We start from the raw sequence: 16,755 nt of genomic DNA, 5'->3' as shown, positions 1-16,755 counted from the left end.
ATCTCCTACTAGCAACATGTTAGCAAGATTAACTTGATCTGGCCGGGCGCGGTGGCTCAAGCTTGTAATCCCAGCACCTTGGGAGGCCGAGACGGGCGGATCACGAGGTCAGGAGATCGAGACCATCCTGGCTAACCCGGTGAAACCCCGTCTCTACTAAAAAATACAAAAAACTAGCCGGGCGAGGTGGCGGGCGCCTGTAGTCCCAGTTACTTGGGAGGCTGAGGCAGGAGAATGGCGTAAACCCGGGAGGCGGAGCTTGCAGTGAGCTGAGATCCGGCCACTGCACTCCAGCCCGGGCGACAGAGCGAGATTCCGTCTCAAAAAAAAAAAAAAAAAAAAGATTAACTTGATCTATCTCACTCCAACCTCAACTCTAAAACAGAGCTATCTTTATAAAATTGACCGGGGGGCGGGGGGGGGGGGGCACTAAAATTCGTGGAAAGTTGCAAAGTGCCTGTTAAATATCTTTGTACAATACAAAAATTTTTTTTCAAATTTTATGGCTTTATAAACATGACAATGAGCTAAACCAATTAGTTTTTATTTGGATTACAACAACCTAAAATGAAAATGACATATTAAATACCTGATTTCTAGGAAAACTGAGGTCCAGAAAGGCTGAGTGCCTACGCTAAAGTTCTACATCTGCACTGTCCAATACAATAGTCAGAAGCCACATGTGGCCATTGAGCACTTGAAATGTGGCTCGTTAACTCGTGATGTGTAAAGTACCTATCAGATGTCGAAGACTTAGCATGAAAACTGTATTAATTGTAAATTAAAGTTAGTTTTAAGGCAATTACATATTAAATTTATACATATAAAATGTAATTTAATATGTATAAATTACATATTAAATTACAATTAAATAATTGCCTAAATGTATTTTTACTTTAAGGTAGCTAGAAACCTTAAAATTACATATGTAGCTTGCATTGTATTTCTACTACACAGTGCTGTTATAGACTCTGCTAGCTGTGGAGAGCCAGTACAATTAAATGTTTTTTTTTTTTTTTTATAAATGCTGCAAAGGTCACATATGTGCTAGGTGTACACTGACAAACTAAAAAGTTTAAAATTTGATAATGTATTTAAAGGGCTCATAGACATTAAACTGCAATCCAGTAATATGTCCATTATTTTAATGAATATATTTATTGAATAGCAAGTAAGTGTAAGGCACTGTGCTAGATGTGGTGGCAGATAACAATTAATTTAGATGCATTTTTTCTGACCTCCAAAGGCTTACAATCTAGTGAAGCAAACAAGTCACATAAAATGTTATAAAGGGCAGCAGTTTTATACATAAAGACTGTAATCTTTTTTTTTTTCTTAATGACAGTTAATGGCAAAAGGGAAATTTTTAGCTATAAAGATCTGGAAAGGCCTGTGGGAAATAATCTGAGCAAAGAATAGGACTTATCTCTGTTTTCGCTTATAATTTTCAGAAGTCATGAAGTACTAGGCACAGTTTCCAAAATGCTTCTACTTAATTTAACCTGATTCTCCCCACCACACCAACAAAATGCTTTTTATGTTGGTACAATAATTTTGCAAGGTAATGCTGAATACCTGAATTGCAGAAATTAGGCCTAAATTCTGATGACCCTGAATGGAAACCACATTTTAACATGCTGAGGGTCACTATTTTTATGGCACAGGTATATCGGGAAGAGGATGGTACCCCTGGGAGCCATTTCAGTCCCTCCCTTACAGATGCCTCCTATCAAATGACAGGCATTTTCAAAGCCCTGTTTTTCCCTTTTCTCAAATGATAATGGTTTATATTTCACCTTTTGTGACATCCCTAATGTTATTCTTACAGCCTTAATTTTATGTTTCATAACACCCTCTTCTCCCCTACAACCTATCCCTACAGATCAACCTCTGGATAAAACACCTGTTAAAGAAGCCACTGAACTGCCTTCTTCAAAAAATGTTCCTTTCCTTGGTTTTCAAAGCAGGAACTTATTACAATGGAAAGTATGTAATGCAAGGAAGAGGAACATTAAGTAATTTTTATGAGTGGAGGGTCTGAGATGTTCAAAATGCAGTTATTATTTTCACATTTAACCCTCTTTTATTTTTACGGCCATGAGGTAAAACCTCCATTTTGGGAAGATACAAAGAACTAACAACGTTATAGAGCCAGTGGCTCAACTACAGATACTCCCTGGTTAAAAGCCATGTTTTGATCATAAAATTCTGGATGGTCTCATTATCTTAGTACCAAAAAATTTAACCATTTCATATTTGTAGTCATTTTTCTAATTTATGATGAAATAGCCATCCTAAGTCTCACTTTTGGAGAAGTAGGAAGTTAGTTATAATTTCAGAAAATGTAAGTTAATAACTGCTTGGAAACTGAAAATATACTCACCTGTTGATGAATATTAAAGATTAGAAAAAGCACTTACAATCTAACATCATTCTCTTATAGGCTTGTAGGCCAATGCTTTTGTTTACTTTTAAAATTACCTCTTAAATAAATAAAACACTCCATCTTATTTCTGAACTGCAGACAGTGGTTTCCTTTCATTTAAAAAATGTTAACTATATATCCCTTCAAATGTTTAAATACAGATTTCAACTGACTTCACTAACTTCATAAAATATTTTGGAAAAACTTTGCAATCCTTCTTACCTCTCACAAGCTATTTCCCAAAACATAAAAATTAAAGCTCTTCGCTGTTGTCCCAAAAACTACCATGCAACCAGGCTTGGTTCAGAACTGCGAAAATCACTAATATTAGTACTTCAGCTCTTACTCTACTAGTAAGGGTTGCTACCAAATAATTAAAATCAATTTTTACCTTCACTAAAAATAAACTTTTCCTCTTTTGGTAAGCTGATTCCAGAAAATAAGCTCAACATAATATATCTAAGTATAAATCTTGAATAATAATTCTGAAATTTTTTATTGTAAAATTTCCCTTATATATTCAAAGACAGTTACCATTTTAATTTTTCTTTAACTCACATGAACACAAGATTCTAAAACAGTCTGAAGTTTTAGCGTTATGGCCTATGGTCTTCAATTTTGTGAAACAATTCAAGATATATCCTTAAGTACTCAAGACAATTAAGAACTCTGCTGTCCCCAGATGTTCAAAGAACAGTTCTATCACTACCAAAAAAAAAAAAAAATGCTTATATATAAAAACATCAGCTTTCAGTTATTTCTTGTGGCTAAAAAGAAAGCTTTAAGAATGCTCACAGAAACACTGATGGCAGAACTAGAGCAATTTTTAACTAGAGTTAAGACACCTGTGACAAATATCCCTATCTAGATAGTCCCTTGCAAGTACTGAGTTTCCAGATGTTAACACAATTATTTTTAAATTGGTTTAAATCTATTTACTCTTCAGCCTCTGCCAAGTTCCATCGTGTTTTCTACTATGTAAAGCAACATATGAAACTATTATTTACCATGGTGGAGGAAAGAAGATTGTAATTACCAGATACACACTGCCAAAAAAATAAACTGTAAGGGTAGCAGTTATAATTTAAATGATTCTGAAGGTTCCTGCTATTGAAGGTTCCTGCTATTGCAAAGCGTAGAAATATCAGATTTTCAAATGACATCACATGTTTTAAAACAGTGACTTTCAGCCTAGGCAACACGGTGAAACCTCTGTACATGAAAAAAACCAACAACAAAAATTAGGGGCGAAGCACAGTGGTGCATGCCTGTAATCCCAGCATTTGGGGAGGCTGAGACCGGCAGATCACTTGAGGTCAGGAGTTCCAGACCAGGCTGAGCAACATGGTGAAACCTCATCTTTACTAAAAATACAAAAATTAGCCAAGCATGGTGGCGAGTACCTATAGTCCCAGCTACTCGAGAGGCTGAGGCAGGAGAATCACTTGAACTCAGAAGGCAGAGGTTGCAGTGATCTGAGATCATGCCACTGCACTCCAGCCTGGGCGACAGAGCAAGACTCTGCCTCAAAAAAAAAAATTAGCCGGGTGCGGTGGCACACACCTGTGGTCCCAGACTGAGGTGGGAAGATCCCTTGAGCCCCAGAGGTGGAGGCTGCAGAGAGCCAAGACGGTGCCACTTCAACCCAGCCTGGGCAACAGAGCAAGACCTGTCTAAAAAACAATAGTGAAACTATACTTTTGCTCCTGAAGTTATCTTTAAGCAGAGGTTGATAAATTTTTTGTATCACAAACCTATACCACAATAAAGGCTGGGTACAGTGGCGCATGCCCGTAATCACAGCACTTTGGAAGGCTGAGGCAAGCGGATCACCTGAGGTCAGGAGTTTGAGACCGGCCTGGCCAACATGGCAAAACCCTGTCTCTACTAAAAAATACAAAAATTAGCTGGGCGTGGTGGCACACGCCTGTAATCCCAACTACTCATGAGACTGAGGTTGAAGAATAGCTTGAACCCAGGAGGTAGAGGTTGCAGTCAGCCAAGATCGCACCATTGCACTCCAGCCTGGGTGACAGAGCGAGACTCCATCTCAAAAAAAACAAAACCAAGAAAAGAAGAAAAATCAGCAAATAGCCTTATTTGTCCCTAGAAGGCAAAGCCAAGACTTTTAATGTTCTCCAAACTGTACTTATTCCTCAAGGATACGATATTGGTAGTTCTAATGTGCCTATAGTAAGATGACTTTAACCTATTTTGGTTGAAGAAAATGGGGCAGAATTCAAGACATCAGAAACTGTGAGACAAGCCAAAGAAACAAAACGCAGGCAGTTTCTTTATAGACAGTATTAATGGAAGATAACACTGGAAGGATGAACTGGGGCCAAACCATAAAACTTTAAATAAATTGCATATGTGGTTTGCATTTCATTTCTATTTGACAATACTGTTGTAGACTCTGGAGCTAGATGTAGAGAACCAGTAAAATTAAATGTGCCACTTAAAAGTTTAACTTATTTATAAGGAGTTATGCCAGATCTGAACTTCCTAAAGGACTGGCAGGACTTGGACAGAGGACATTTCAGGCCTCTTCAAGTAAATAATCAAATGTGACTGGATATGAAATGAGAAATTAATGAGACAGTTGCTGATGGAGAAGAGCACTTGAATGTGTTCAGCAGACAGCTGAAATGCAAAACTGCACGTAACAGAGATCAAGGAAGCCCTGACACTAAAACAGGAGTCCCCACAGATGTGATATGGGACTGTAATGTAGATGTGATCAAGGAAACAAGTATAGAGAGAAAAAAGGAAAATAAAAACAAGTAAGGATGGAAGATGAAATAATCTGGCAAAGTGCCAAGATTTTTCAAGGTTAGGTAAATGTAATTAATGCCATAGGGGTTAAATCTTTAAAATATATAATTTTCATATGGGGACACTGGTATCCTGTGAACAACTCTTAAAAAGAGGGGAGGCCGGGTGCGGTGGCTCATGCCTGTAATCACAGCACCTTGGGAGGCCGAGGCAGGCAGGTGATCACCTGAGGCGGGAGTTCAAGACCAGCCTGGCCAATATGGTGAAACTTAAACCTAAACTTATGGTTTCTATTTAAAATACAAAAAACTAGCCAGGCATGGTAGTTGTAATCCCAGCTACTTGGGAGACTCACCTGAACCTGGGAGATGGAGGTTGCAGTGAGCCAAGATAGTGCCACTGCACTCCAGCCTGAGCACAACAGAGGGAGACTCTGTCTCAAAAAAAAAAAAAAAAAAAAAAAAAAAAAAAAAAAAGGGGTGGGAGACGAAAACCCACTTAAAAGAAGCATCATTCCAAAACCACCAAGCTCACTAGAAAAGGTGCAATAAAATGTTTTACTGATAATTAAATATGTGGGCTTTCAGCATAAAGACAGTTTACTTGGGTAGAGTCACTGGTAATCAGAACATCGATGCTATTTTGGACTATATGGTGGCCCTGTAATTGTTAGAGAACAATTATTAACATAAATAAAATCGAGGAGGTTGGTTTAGCAGTTAGACTGTTTTGTATTTCCTTATCAGGTTCATTCATCTATTAGCATTGAGAATTTTGACTAGAATTTCAAAACTAAGAAACATAGAATATATGAACACCTATTCTAAAACTTTTTAAAATTGTGTTACTACCACAAAGTAGATTCATGTATTAGCTAACATCTATGTGATTTGGGTTAACTGCCAATTCATGCATTACCATGGTAATTTAGGGAAGTTTGGGAATAACTTGGAATAATGCTTTGTGGACTAATGAGGGCTTGATAGTATTCCTCCTCAGAATCAGAATATAAGAATATACAGGGCTTCAGTGTTAGCTTCCTCAACTTTCAAGAGTCATATTTCAAAGAGCTATCACAAAAATAATGTACCAAATGTTCATACATGTAAGAAATTACAGGGTGAATTAAGTCTACTTTTTAATGCAACATTTATTCTTTTGTGAAAATAAATCTCCACATAAAAGCATGAATGAAATAACGTCAAAAGTTCTCTAGGCAGAATTTTCCAAAAAAAAAAAAAAAGGCCCGATCCTACAAATCCTATATTCATAGGATATGATTGAGACTGGAAAAATATCTTTTACAAGGAAACTCAGGCTCAGAGGTTAAATGTTCGTACATAGCTGCTTCCATCAAATGGCCCAATGATTAACAGATTTTCAGTGTCTCATCTAGAACTGAAAAAATTACCTAAGTCGTTGAAATGAGGAAACTACATTAATGCACAGACAGTATTTTACTTCACCAACCTATACCTTTGTAAATATATGTGGAAAATGAATATACAAGACAGATCAGGCTTGTCAGAATGGGAAAGCCATATGAATAAAAGACACAAGTATAAGAAATTAAGAGCATTTTATGTCCATAAATTTTAACTGAAAGATCCAGGTCTACTAAAGATGATTTATTTCCATCTTTAGTTTCCTATTATGTGTGTATATATCTATGAATGTATGTACATTTGTATGTGTGGCTGGCCAGATACTGTTACCACTGAAAACTCAGCCAAGATTAGGCTGGGCACAGTGGCTCACACCTGTAATTCCAGCACTTTGGAAGGCCAAGGCGGGCGGATGGCCTGAGGTCAGGAGTTCAAGACCAGCCTGGCCAACATGGTGAAACCTTGTCTATACTAAAAATACAAAAATTAGCTGAGCTGTAGTCTCGGCTATTTGGGAGGCTGAGGCAGGAGAATCACTTGAACCCAGGAAGCGGAGGCTACAGTGAGCCGAGATCTCACCATCGCACCCCAGCCTGTCGACAGAGCGAGACTCCGTCTCAAAAAAGAAAGAAAAAAAAAATTAGCCAAGATTGTTGGTACCAGTAACCCTGCAAGTCAGTTTCTTCCTTGGTATCAGTCAATATTTAATATCACAAAACCTAATTAAGAGCTGTTTTAATATCTTCAAGGCAAAGTGACTCAAGAAGTTTGACTTGCCTTTATGTAGAAAATCAGACTCCCTAATCACAGAGTTGACAGAAGTATAGAATATATTCCACAAGTAAATTAACCTGGACTCTCATCAAACCCCAGAACATCAAATCTGGAAGGTAGGTTTGAGATCCCTGCCACAGTAAGAAATGATGTTGCATTACCTGCCAAAAATTTTGCCTTGCTGAAAATAACAAGACAGAAAGGCAAACTGTTAAATAGAATGGGGAAAAAGAAATTCTCAATGGTTTAGCTTTAAATGTTCAGCAACTAAATGCGAAAACATTTTCTGAACCTATTTCCAAAAAGGCCTTTCAGGCCAGGTGCAGTGGCTCACACCTGTAACCCCAGCACACTGGGAGGCAAGGTGGGACGATCCCTTGAGCACAGTTCAAGACCAGCCTCAGCAACATAGGGAGACCTCATCTCTCCAAAAAATAAAAAAACTGGCCGGGCACGGTGGCTCACACCTATAATCCCAGCACTTTGGGAGGCTGAGGAGGGCAGATCACCTGAGGTCAGGAGTTCAAGACCAGCCTGGCCAACGTAGTGAAACCCCATCTCTACTAAAAATACATAAATTAGCTGGGCATGGTTGGCGGGCACCTGTAATCCCAGCTACTCAGGAGGCTGAGTTGGGAGAATCACTTGAACCCAGGAGGCGGAGGTTGCAGTGAGCCAAAGATCACACCATTGCGCTCCAGCCTAGGCAACAAGAGCGTCTCAAAAAAAAAAAAAAAAAAAAAAAAAAAGCCAGGCATTGTGGCACACATCCATGGTCCCAGCTATTTAGGAGGCTGAGGTGGGAGGACTGCTTGAGCCGGGGAGGTTAAGGCTGCAGTGAGCCATGACTGCACTACTGCACTCCAGCCTGGGCAACAGAGACCCTGTCTCAAAAACAACAGAACAAAACAAAAAAGGTCTTCCAAAATAATATGCTTTTCCCAATTAAGAATGTCACTAAATTTGCATCCTTAGTCACAAAATGTCCTCTATGTACCCGTTCTCTTCCCAAGTAAGACTTACTGACTTTTCCAAGACAATATATTTTAAATGAGCAGCAACATGGAAGTGATAATACAGATTAAGACTTCTCCTAATTCAGAAGATGCACCATGCTACTGTGTTTTACTACCAGTTCTGTTTTAAAACTAGCACCTTTTATACTAAATTGCACAATTTAGATACAAAAGATAAATTCATATTCCTTCATACAAAAGATGAAGAAATGAGGCTCATATTAATTTTGCTACAAACAACAGGAGCCAATTTCCATGGGAGGAATGAGTGGGAAGGAAAAAGCAAGACCTCCTAGTTTGCAGGAGTGAAAGGGCTGAGACTTGATAGGTAAAATTGCTTTTAGGGTCTACCTCCCTCTCAAAGTGAGTAACCTTGAGAGGGGTCAGAACTCCTGCAATTGAAAACTCTTCTGACACTGGAGAGGGTACCCTACTTGCCTCAATGCTCCCACAAAAGCTAAAAATAAAGGCTATTAGTCCTCATTTTCTCACACACACAGAACTTGCAGAAAGCCATCTCAGTAGACAACACCAGTTTTCCTAATTTCCTTATTTGATAAATATGAGTAAAGAATCACCAAACATCTAAGGAAATCAGAAGCACAAAGAGAAAACTGATGTGAAGTAATATTTCAATGCATCATATAAGAAAGTGGTAACTTTTAAAATTTCTAGCATTCAAGAGTGAGCAAGACTATGCATATATAAAATAAACTGCTGTGATGGACAAAGATGAGTAAGTACATTATATATGTTGTTTTGCCTCTCTTTAGTCTAGAGGCATGTATAAGGTAATCAGTTTTAAAGTATTATAATCCTGACAGTAAGAAAGGAAGGATACCTAACAACAAGTGGAAAATGAAGGAAAACTACTCAGTGTACTGTACTATACTATTTACTTATCTTATGAGAAACAGAGATTCTAAAATTCATAAGTAGAGGCTTAAGTGTATTTCAAGTAACCGGGAGACCAGGCACAGCGGCTCATGCCTATAATCGCGGCACTTTGGGAGCCTGAGGCAGGAGGACTGCTTGAGCTCTGGAGTTTGAGGCTGCAGTGAGCTATGACAGTACTGTAGACTTCCAGCCTGGATAACAGAGCAAGACCTTTTTTTTTTTTTTTTTTTTTTTTTTTTTTTTTTTTTGAGACGGAGTCACTCTGTCACCCAGGCTGGAGTGCAGTGGCACGAACTCGGCTCACTGCAACCTCCGCCTCTGGGGTTCACACAATTCTCCTGACTCTCCAGCTTTTTTTTTAATTACTATTTTTAGTAGAGACAGGGTTTCACTATATTGGTCAGGTGCCAGGTTGGTCTCAAACTCCTGGCCTCAGGTGATCTGTCCACCTGGGCCTCCCAAAGTGCTGGGATTACAGGCATGAGCCACCACGCACGGCCAACCATCTCTCTTTTAAAAAATTAAATAAATTTTAAGAGAACTAAAGGGAGGAGATATCTGGGAGTGGACTCCATGGACAGGTCCTTCTAGATTTTAAAAAAAGATCAACTTAAAACATCAACTAAGCATAAACATAAATACCACTTTTACTCACACTACTGATATTAGGAGGTATATATAGTATAGTGAAATAACGCCTTAAATTCAGGGCCTCACTATTCAGGTTACTGAATTTCAGCTACCTATCAACTGGTAGGTAAATATAAGGCTATTCATATTTATGTAACCATTTCTCAAGTTATTTTAAGATACAGTAAGCAATATACACTACCCTCAGAAATAGCTGCTTTTGACACCTCATTTTTAGTTATCTAGGCTTCATGCTTTTTCTCAAGTATCATTATTCCCTCACCTTCAAATTGCTATGCAAAAGAACCTTATAAAAACTTTAGACTCAAAACCAACCAGACCCTCAATAGCAAAAGAGTTCCATCTTGAAGTACCCCCTCCTCACCTCATAAAGAACTTATAGACAGAGGGCTTGTAGATTGATACTGTCTTGTTCAGCAGCACAGATTAAACTACACATCAGCATAAAGGAAAACTGATGCACTGGATTTTGTTAAGTTCACTGCTAAAGATGCCTTATGAGCACCCTTTTCTTAATTTCAAATAAGGAAAACAGTCACACACAGGGTTATTTTAACATATAAAAAAAGGTCTATAAGTCACAAGGCCAACTGTTCCCTTAACTCAAGACAATAATTTTTTAAAATGTCAAGTTGATAATTTAAATGTGGATCTTCATCTTAATTTACTTAAATCATTAGCACTTTGTGATCATTTTTAAAAGCTTTCTATGCAGTAAATAAATGATTCGAAATATCTGATTCCCTTTTTCAAGTTCTCATGTCACAAGCCTAATTTGGCAAATAAACTAAACTTCCACCCAACTGAACAACATTTTGAGTATTTTTAAATGCCTGCCTACTCAGATTTCCCTGCCCTTCAAGGAGCTTCCATTCTAAAAGGAAGTAAAATAAATCAAAGAAATTTACCATAAAATGTACTAGTAATTTAAACAGACTAATCGATACACAGTAAGCAAAAAAGGGAAAAATAATACTAACTGCAGTATCTGCTTGCTGTGCCCCTTTGTTGATCCTCTCCCAAATGCTAAATAAATCTCCAGGAAACCAGAGATCAACTAGGATTTGTTACATGACAATTTTACAATAAAGGCTTTTCGTCTTTTAATTCCAAGTTTATCTGTACCTGAAGTTAGGCAGGAAACCAAAAGGCAACAGAACCTGTCTTTAGTACTGTTAAATAACTCCTAAGAACTTAATTTCTGCAAATTTATGTGAATTTTTGCTATTTCAAGGGAAACAGCAAAGGAGGTAGAGGTATGAACCAAAATTGCCCAAACTACACTGTATTACATATACATGGGGCTCTAGAGTGGAAATGAAAAGTGTATTCTGCCATTTTTATAGATGACCTTTAACATTGTTTATTTCTGGTTTTCCTCTAAGTATACTCCAAATATTAAATAAAACTGAGAAATACAATTTGTACATATGCTTTTCTAATTTTTCATGACGTGTTAAAGCAACTGTGGAGGCCTAATTCCTGGGTCTTCCAATTAAAGCAACCAATTAATATAAATACTGACATATTAAAGATATTCTCTTAAAAATGACATCATAATAGTATACAGATGCACCTAGCTTTAGCAATTTTGTGTTTAAATGATGCAATACTCTTGTTACACAAATTCCATGTTATTTGAATTTCAACTTAAAGTTAACACCATTAAATGAGCCGTTACATGTATGTTGGAACTCTTCTTGTATATCATGGTGTTTCTATAGTCACAAGACCTAATTTTACCATATGGAACCTACAAAACTCTTTAACAGACTTATTATTGTCAGCAAGCCCTGGTCTTATTCTTTAATCTGTGGTAACAACTTTTCCACACCAAATACTTTGTCCTTCTGCCCTGAAAACTCAAAAACTGCCCATCAAAAATGATATAAAATGCCAACTCCCTTAGGTTTCCTAAAATTCTCTCCAAAACAAGTTGAGTTTGTGTAACAATCTCCTTTTCAGAATAAAGCTGAAAGCCTAACAAAAGGCAAGAAATGACAATTCATAAACATTACAGATAACCTTTATAACTCCTTTCTAGATTAGAACTTGTTGTAAGCCACTTTATAGACAAAGTAGAAAATCAAACAATTAAGTTTACAGTATATTATCCTAAAATAACCTTATTTTGATCCCATTGTGTTAGAAACCCATTTCAGGAAGCTATAACACTTGGAGACACTAATTTCCAAAATGGTTTATTAGGACTTCTCCCACACTCAAAGTCAAACTTCCAGGACTGTTCTGAAATGATGAAAGCTTGTTTTTGATAATCAATATAAATGTTAATCCAAAATAGAACTAAACCTGCACTAAATGACCTAAAGAATCTTGTCCTGATGGAAGCGGCCAAAACTGCTCATTCCCCAACCAAGAAATCCTAGGGGTATAAGCCAAAACCCACAAATATATTGACAAGTCCCCAATTCTTTCCAAATTATCACTAACTTTATCAAATCCAATGGTAAGTATGTGACAACAGAATGTTTCCATCAAAAATTAAGACCAGCCTAATGAATTTATTCTATTCATCTTCCAGTAATGTGATTGCAACTGAGGATATCTTGGGCAATTTTTCACCATTGGCCAGTTACTTCGAATGTATGGATAATCAAAGTGCGACAGACCTCTAAAGATTCCAAGTGTCTACTTAAAAGCTGTTAAGTGAAAAGTGATGAAATGGAGGACACCCACAATAATTCTTGGACTCCTGGAGATCCTAAGACATGCTACAAAAATAGGTCTTTATTCTTAGGAAAATATAGTCAGAGCTAGCTTCCTTATGCTATACATAAAATCTTAACATCAGAGGCAGTACAGATAGTACAGATAGTTTTTGAACTGATCTCCAAACAAGCACAAAACCACTACGTTGAAAAGAACAGGTAATTTGAGGTTTTTGGCAAAAGACAGTACTTCACACATCTAATCCAAATCAAAGGGCCTGCAGACAGTTTTCAGTGAGATGAAAGGAATGAAATAAATATAAATTCTACGGATAAATAAATGTAAAAGACAATTTAAATAAGCTAACAGAACTAATTTTTTTAAATAAAAATACTAGTCAGGTACAAGCTTTTGTTTCTCAATGCCAGACTTCTAAATATTTACCAGACTACTGTTAACATTAAAAACCTAACCTTTGACCCAGAGCGTTAGTAATAATACTGGTTTGCATCTGCACAATTTTCAAACTGAATGCTTCTGGTCCTGAAGAATATTTTAGGTGTATTACTGAAGGCAGACTGTGGTGCTAATTTAAGTCTTAAATACTTTTAAAAAGTGACAGACCCCAAAAGTCCATCTAGTAATTTGCTAGTTAAAAAATGCCTGTGAGCACTGCTTCATAATTAGCATCTTAAGAAAGTAGTGGCATGCCCTATTGAGTGGTATGATCACTGAGTAATTAATACACCTTAAAACAATATCCCCACAAGTCTGTTTCTTTTATGTATTTGTCAGTTAAGTTCTTTAGTCATTAATTTTACACCCACCAATGAATTCCTATGGCCAGATGAAAATTTTGTGGTATACACAGTTAGAGAGAAAATGATCATGGTGGGTATTCCTGTAAGTTTTACGAACTTGAGAAGCTTTAGCACCCTCTCCTAAATGCATGAAGCCCTTCTATTTAATTTCTCCCCTTAAAATAGAGACTACGTATGATACTCTGTAATAATATGGGATCTTTTGCTATGTTTCTGACAACTTTTGGCTTCACAGTCAAAAAAGCTGTTCCAAATGTGTCAATTTTGCCTATCTAGCTTGATGTTCATCATTCTATTCTTTAAAAACTTTTATATACAATAACTCAGATCACCACCCCATCAATCCATTTCTATGTTGTTCCTATTTTATCATGAGGAAACTACATTTTAAGTCAGATTTGCAGTAACTGGTAGAAAAGTTTCTTAAGCTAAAATTGCAATCATGAGTGTACAACAGTTTTGTGTGTGCACAATTTTCCCTTCATTTTTAACATCTGATTCAGTTGCAATGGCCGAAAACCTTCCACAAAAAGCATGCTTGGGAGAATATATCTAACAAAATTTTCTCACAAAGCAACTTTCTGAAAACTGATAAACTAAATTTGTGATCACTTTTGATTGCCAAGTAGTCTGCAGAAACAAAATCTTGCGTCTGTTTTGGTTAGATAACTTAAGTTTTCTTTTTAACAATCAGAATGCTTTAAGAATACATTTTTTACCCCAAGGAAGGGACTTGACTCTTGAATTTAAGACCCTTTCCTTGACAATATATACAAAATTTCTTTGACTTATCACTGTCCATTCTTTGAAGCTGTCAAAGCCAAGAACCCATAAACAAATCACAAATAGCAATAACCTACATTAGTTAACATTCCCCCTTTAACATGTTGACATTTTTACTAAAGGATTAGTTATTTTTGCATTTCCATTTCTCATATCCCATGACATTCCATATAAATTGCATTATTGCTTTATAGGCCACACAACATTCAAAAGTATGTTTATATGCATTGCCTGTTTTCCTTGATCTGATAAGACTTTGATACTGATTTTACTACAGAAATTTAAGTTTGAAAATACCACAGTTAGTATTTCTTCTCAGAACGTTAATTGTTCACATCACTAATCACTACATGCATATTTAGCTCTGATTATATTGCTCAAAAACTGCACCCATTATCAGAACAGTGCAAATGATATTTAATTTTAAAAGTAATTATAATGGCTTGAATTCAAAGTCATTCAAATGAACACTGTCAAGTAATTTCACTTGATGTGTATGTATTTCATCACCACTGTTTACATTACCCTTCTTTAAGTATAACCATCAATTCTTCACAATTTCTTTTTATCAGTTTCCCTCCCAAGTCCCCAAACTAAGAATGCCAAATAGTCTTGAAAACCCAGAGCTCCATATTTTAATGTTTTCTTGAGAACACATTTGTGAACTCACAAAAGTGTTCATCTCTCAACTTTGACAATGCAGTTCTTACTTTAAGTAAAACAAACCTGTCCTAAAATCCCAACAAATAATTCTGAGAATTAACTTAAACACCTTGACAGTGTCCCTTAAAAATGCTATGACAGTAAAGTGCCAATAGGCATGGCAATGACCTCTTAGATGGGATCATTTAACTCCTCGGAACTGGGAAATGCCAGCACCAAGGATTACACTGAGATTCAATTTTACTGAAGGCTACATTTAGTTTACCCACTTTCCACAACCTATTATATTCATTATGTTAGAATGAAATGTAAATGTTTTGTGTAGCCCTCAAACTTACACTAAGTTTTGAGAGAGATGTACTTTAAAAAAGCACGGGGTAATATATAAAATCAGTGGCAGAAAGTTTCATTAAGCACCAGGAACTAATTTTTGTCACCCCATACTCATTTTGTAGGTAAGTTTCAATAACCGGCAAGGCACATTTACATATATTCCAATGAATACTTATTGACAAATTTTAAATTACACTCTATGTCCCAGCTATCCCAGTAACTGACATACAACATACTAAAATGATTTATTTAGATAACAAAAAACCAATTAATGTGAAACATACAGGCTATTGGCAACCACTATTCTAAAATTATGTAAGTACAAATAAACATACTGAAATGTGTGCAATTCTAAGTTTTTAAACCAGAAGATTTCTACACTAACACACATTTATATTAATGACACATAAAAAAAATAAAAACTTTATTACAAAAATAAGTTACACTCGCCTCCAGCTTACAGTATAAAACAATTTTATTTGCAGGAATGCAAAATGATTGTTTGCCATGAGCATTTTGAACATATGACATGTCTAATTTTCTTGTTAAATTTGCATTTACTGGGGAACTGGTGTGTATAAAACCTTAATTAAGTATAAGCTCTGATCTTCATCGTGGTGCCTATTGGGTATGTGATATAACTGCAGTATCCCTTTAGGGAAGGGGAGAGGGGATTTCTTTACACCAAGTCCTAATGAAACTATAATTTTCACTTTTTACTTTAAGCTATCAACTCAGGACTTGGCAAAAAAATTTTTGAGGGTGATTCAATAGAGGATGCTTCACCACTGAACACTCACTGTCAAGGTGCTTTAGAAAATTAAAAACATAGCACAAATGATTGTACTCTACTCTACAAGTTATCATGACCTGCATAAGAAATGGAAAGCTGATTCACATGTTTACTGTGATCAGCAGTAAGAAATGCACTAATGAAACATACCTTTTACCTAAAAAGCTAAACTACAGCCATATACTAATTTCTATGATTTATGAAAAAACTTCAAAATATCCAAATGTCAGGCTTCGCTGTACAATTGTCAGTTTTAGTCTGACTTTTTATAAAGGGACACTGCAGTATTTAGTACAAGTTCGGATGCACTTTTTTGAACATCTGATGTCTTACAAAAGTAACATCTTGCTAAACTATTATACATCCAAATAACTACAATATCTGAAGAAGCAAGGCTGCTTTTTCAGCCACAAAATACGACAAAAGCAAGGCCTGTTATGATGGTCATGAGGAAGTCTTACAAGCCTCTGAAACTAAAGGCAACTAAGAATGTTACATTTGGTATATTAAAATCTTACCCTCATATCATATTTAACAAGCCTTGCTTTTATCTACAAAGATTTTCTATGTACAGTACAGACAGGGTATAGTTCAATCCTCTGCTACTGAGGTAGTTAACCAACCCTTTTAAAAAGGTTCTGAAAAGAACCACTATCTGGAATGCCTGACTAACCAGCTCTGATGATTACACCTGAAACTGCATATCTGAACACAATTCAAAAGTGATTACTATAAAAAAGATATAGACAATCATGATTAACCTTGGTGA

General features: G+C 36.4%; 1 protein-coding gene across 10 annotated transcripts in view; it reads right to left on the bottom strand.

The window, feature by feature from the left end:
* Positions 1 to 12,651: 12,651 nt before the first annotated feature.
* SYNCRIP (synaptotagmin binding cytoplasmic RNA interacting protein) overlaps positions 12,652 to 16,755 on the bottom strand; it is a 36,556-nt gene continuing 32,452 nt past the window's right edge. For all 10 annotated transcript variants that reach the window (XM_074037551.1, XM_074037552.1, XM_045391206.3 and 7 more), the window contains one exon: positions 12,652 to 16,755. This exon is cut by the window's right edge. The gene's annotated coding sequence lies outside the window, so the exon portion shown is untranslated.

The sequence above is a fragment of the Macaca fascicularis genome, chromosome 4 (assembly GCF_037993035.2).
Source record: "Macaca fascicularis isolate 582-1 chromosome 4, T2T-MFA8v1.1".
Classification (NCBI taxonomy): domain Eukaryota; kingdom Metazoa; phylum Chordata; class Mammalia; order Primates; family Cercopithecidae; genus Macaca; species Macaca fascicularis.
The sequence above is the reverse complement of the archived record's forward strand: the minus strand, read 5'-3'. Positions and strand labels throughout refer to the sequence as shown.